This window comes from Rhincodon typus, chromosome 37, assembly GCF_021869965.1.
Source record: "Rhincodon typus isolate 14 chromosome 37, sRhiTyp1.1, whole genome shotgun sequence".
In the NCBI taxonomy this organism is placed as follows: domain Eukaryota; kingdom Metazoa; phylum Chordata; class Chondrichthyes; order Orectolobiformes; family Rhincodontidae; genus Rhincodon; species Rhincodon typus.
Window position 1 is genome coordinate 17,571,617 of NC_063368.1, and position 5,094 is coordinate 17,576,710.

A 5,094-nucleotide genomic window follows, 5' to 3' on the forward strand; every position below is an offset into this window, starting at 1 on the left:
GGGTACATGAATAGGAAGGGTTTAGAGGGAAATGGGCGAAATGCTGGCAAATGGAACTAGATTAATTTAGGCCCTTTGTTTGGCATGGATAAGTTGGACGGAAGCTGCACAGCTCTATGACTCTAATGCTCTGGAGGCCTGGTTTCAAATCCTGCAATGGTGAAATTTGAATTCAATGCAAAAAAAAATCTGAAATTAAAAATTTACTGATGAACATGAACCTGCAATTGATTGTTGGGGGACAAACCTATCTGGTTCACTAATGTCTTTTAGGGAAGGTAACCTGCAGTCTTTGTACCTGGTCTGGCCTACATGTGACTCCAGTCCCACAGCAAGGTGGTTGACTCCGAACTGCCCTCTGGATGGGCAATAAATGTAATCTGGCCTACACCCTGTGAATGAATAAAAAAAAATTCCAAGACACAACCCCCTTCTGATGGGTGTGGAAGACCCTGTGGTGCGACACAAAGGAAAAAGCTCTCCCAGTTTCCTAACAAAGTGTGACTGCCTTGACAAAGATCACTAACGTTTGGAACTTGCCTCTTTGCTGCTTTTGGGATGTCGCTGGGTGGGTTGTCATGTTTCCGAAATTATAACAGTTTCAAGCTTCAGTAGTTCTTTCTTGGCTATTTCACAATTGTTGGCAATCACTTGCATGATTACCTACCCAGAGAATTCCATGAGGTGTGGCGGTGGGGGAGGATGTGCGGTGGTTTGGCGGGAGCATTGAATTCTTCAAGGTAGCCCCCTTCTGCGTGACATCTTTTAACATGGGAATGATGTTGCACGTCAGCAGACACTCGGTTGATGACAGAAGGTAGATCCAGTTCGAGTGGCAAGGGGATCTTCCTATAGCTGTAGCCTTCATCTATTGTCACAGCCGTTCATATCACACAAATGTCTTCTGCCTGGACTGCTGCTGAAGACTTCTTTTGGATTGTGTTTTGTCTGGTTCCTCCCCTCTGACTTTACCATCATGGATGGCCCTGCCTGGAGTTCAGAACTCATCAACGCATCACTCTCGGATCAATGGAACACTCAAGGCTCCCCATCACAGCCAGGTAACAATCCACGGAAAGGATTGATTTGATTTGATTTAATCCTGTCACATGTATCTCGGTACGGTGAAAGGTTTTGTTTTGCGTGCAGTACAGGCAGAGCGTACCATGCAAAGGGCATTAGGGTTATAGAACAGAGCGAGGAATACAATTTGAGATTACAAGGTGTAGAGCTGGATGAACACAGCAGGCCAAGCAGCATCAGAGGAGCAGGAAGGCTGACGTTTCGGGCCTAGACCCTTCTTCAGAAATGGGGGAGGGGAAGGGCGTTCTGAAATAAATAGGGAGAGAGGGGGAGGCAGATAGAACATGGATAGAGGAGAATACAGGTGGAGAGGAGACAGACAGGTCAAAGACGCGGGGATGGAGCCAGTAAAGGTGAGTGTAGGTGGGGAGTTAGGGAGGACGGACAGGTCAAGGGGGCGGGATGAGGTTAGTAGGTAGAAGATGGGATAGGTGGGAGGAAGGACAGGTTAGGGAGGCGGGACCGAGCTGGGCTGGTTTTGGGATGCGGTAGGGGGAGGGGAGATTTTGAAGCTTGTGAAGTTCACATTGATACCATTGGGCTGCAGGGTTCCCAAGCGGAATATGAGTTGCTGTTCCTGCAACCTTCGGGTGGCATCGTTGTGGCACTGCAGGAGTCCCAGGATGGACATGTCGTCTGAGGAATGGGAGGGGGAGTTGAAATGGTTCGCGACTGGGAGGTGCAGTTGTTTAGTGCGAACCGAACGTAGGTGTTCTGCAAAGCGGTCCCCAAGCCTCCGCTTGGTTTCCCCGATGTCGAGGAGGCCACAACAGGAACAGCAGAATACAGTATACCACATTAGCAGATGTGCAGGTGAACATCTGCTTGATGTGGAAAGTCTTCTTGGGGCCTGGGATGGGGGTGAGGGAGGACGTATGGGGGCAGGTGTAGCACTTCCTGCAGTTGCAGGGAAAAGTGCCGGGTGTGGTGGGGCTGGAGGGGAGTGTGGAGCGGACAAGGGAGTCACAGAGAGAGTGGTCCCTCCGGAAAGCAGATAAGGGTGGGGAGGGAAAAATGTCTTTGATGGTGGGGTCGGATTGCAGATGGCGGAAGTGTCGGAGGATGATGCTTTGGACCCGGAGGTTGGTGGGGTGGTACGTGAGGACGAGGGGGATTCTGTTTTGGTTGTTATTGCGCGGAGGGGGGGTGAGGGATGAGTTGCAGGAAATGCGGGAGACACGGTCGAGGGCGTTCTCGACCACTGAGGGGGGGAAGTTGCAGTCCTTGAAAAACGAGGACATCTGAGATGTACGGGAGTGGAATGCCTCATCCTGGGAGCAGATGCGGCAGAGGCGAAGGAATTGGGAATAGGGGATGGCATTTTTGCAGGAAGGTGGGTGGGAGGAGGTGTATTCTAGGTAGCTGTGGGAGTCGGTGGGCTTGAAATGGATATCGGTTTCTAGGTGGTTGCCAGAGATGGAAACAGAGAGGTCCAGGAAGGAGAGAGAGGTATTAGAGATGGTCCAGGTGAACTTAAGGTTGGGGTGGAAGGCATTGGTGAAGTAGATGAACTGTTCGAGCTCCTTGTGGGAGCACAAGGCGGCGCCGATACAGTCATCAATGTAACGGAGGAAGAGGTGGGGTTTAGGGCCAGTGTAGCTACGGAAGAGGGATTGTTCCACGTAATCTACAAAGAGGCAGGCATAGCTTGGGCTCATGTGGGTACTCATGGCCACCCCCTATGTCTGTAGGAAGTGGGAAGCCCGAAACGTCAGCCTTCCTGCTGTCTAGGCCCGAAACGTCAGCCTTCCTGCTGTCTAGGCCCGAAACGTCAGCCTTCCTGCTCCTCTGATGCTGCTTGGCCTGCTGTGTTCATCCAGCTCTACACCTTGTTATCTCAGATTCTCCAGCATCTGCAGTTCCTGCTATCTCTGCGGAATACAATTTTATGGTTGCAGAGAAGGTGCACAAACAGCGAGGTCAACATTAAACTTAAAATTTGAGAGGTCCATTCAACAGTCTAATAACCACAGAGAAGAAGCTGTTCTTGAATCTGTTGGTACATGTGTTTAAGCTTTTGCATCTTCTGCCCAATGGAAGAGATTTTAACCAGGGTGGGAGGGGCTTTTGATGATGTTGGCTGCCTTCCCGCGGCAGTAAGAAGTGTAGTTGGAGTCAGTGGGTGGAAGGCTGGTTTGCGTGATGGACTGGGCTGTGTTCACAACTCTCTGTAGTTTCTTACAGTCCCGGGCACAGCAGTTGCCACACCAAGCCATGAAGCATCCAAATAGAATACTTTCTATGGTGTATCTACAAAAATTGGTAAGAGTCTTTATGGACATGCCGAATTTCCTTAGTATCCTGAGGAAGTAGAGGCGTTGTGCTTTCTTGACCATTGCTTCAACATGGGTGGACCGGGCAATGAAATTAGCTATTAACTGCGTCATAAACATCCTGTGCCACGAAAGGGATTTATGTAAATGTAAATTTATTTTAATGATTGCATCGAAGTACATTATGAATTACTATTAATTGTTTTAATTTGTGTCATCATCACATTGTCTGTTGCCACGAGCATTTCTCGATAAACCATTCACTAATATACCTTCTCCATCGTCATTACAATAATCTATCTTATCTCTGCTAATGAACTGCTTTATTTTGAGTGACATTTAGACTATGATTAATACTGTCAATTTACAGTATTGTAGTCGTATATTCCTACAGTCTGCAGAACAGGAAAAAGACCCTTCGGCCCAGAATATGTGCACTGGTCAAAAACAACTATTCCTAACTATCCTAATCCCAATTTCCAACACTCGGCCCATAGCCTTGTATGCCTTGGCATCGCAAGTGCACATACTTCTTAAATGTTATGAGGGTTTCTGCCTTTACCATCCTTACAGGCAGTGAGTTCCAGATTCCCCTCACCCTCTCGGTGAATTTTATTTTCCTCACATCTCCTGTAAACTTCCTGCACTTACTTTTAAACAACCTTAGTTTCTTCTCATTCAAATTAAGGAATAGGGTCTGTTCAATGGCTGCAAGCATTTTGGGACATTCTAAAGTAGAGAAAGGCTTGATAGCAATCAGGAAACCCCAAGTCCTTTCTCCGTAGCAGTACTTACAACCCTACTGTCACCTCAACTGTGTTCAGTTAATTCTGCATGTGAGAGATTGAACCTAAAACCTTTGTCAACTCCTTTGTCTGTCCAACTGCTCTTCTCTCTCTTTGGGCTCTATCCCCAACTATCGTTTACTCCTTACCCCCTCCCCCACCCTATCTTCTGCATATAAACTGACATTTTTCTAGCTACCATCAGTTTTGAAGAAGGGTCACCAGACTCAAAACGTTAACTCTGATTTTTCTTCACAGATGCTGACAGACCTGCTGAGGTTTTTCAGCAATTTCTATTTGTGGACCATCTTTCCTTTTGTTCAGTATTTTTCATTATTGTTTGATTTAATTTTTTTTCTTTATTTTTCTGTTCCCTTTCTTATTTTACTAAAACATTGTTAACCATTCCATTTATCTGAAGGAAGAAAGATGCATTTTGGGGATGAAAAGGTTCACTGAAGACTAATTTTATAAAGAAGAGCCTGCAAGCTGAATCTGCATGCCTTATTCCAACATGAGACACTTTAAAGCACGAGGGGCATGGATAGGGTGAATAGCCGAGATCTTTTTCCGAGGGTGAGGGAGTCCAAAACAAGAGGGCAGAGGTTTAACGTGAGGGGGGTAAATTTTAAGAAGGACCCAAGGCGTAACTTTTTCACACAGAGAGTGGTGCGTGTATGGAAATGAGCTGCCCGAGGGAATGGTGGAGGCTGGTACAAGTACAACAGTTAAAAGGCATTTGGATGGGTACATGAATAGGAAGGGTTTAAAGGGATATGGACCAAATGCTGGCAAATGGGACTAGGTCAGATTGGGATGTCTGGTCAGCAAGATGGATTGAAGGGTCTGTTTCTGTGTTGTACGACTCTAAAGGCGCTATGTAAATATATGAGATAACAAGGTGTAGAGCTGGATGAACACAGCGGGCCAGGCAGCATCAGAGGAGCAAGAAA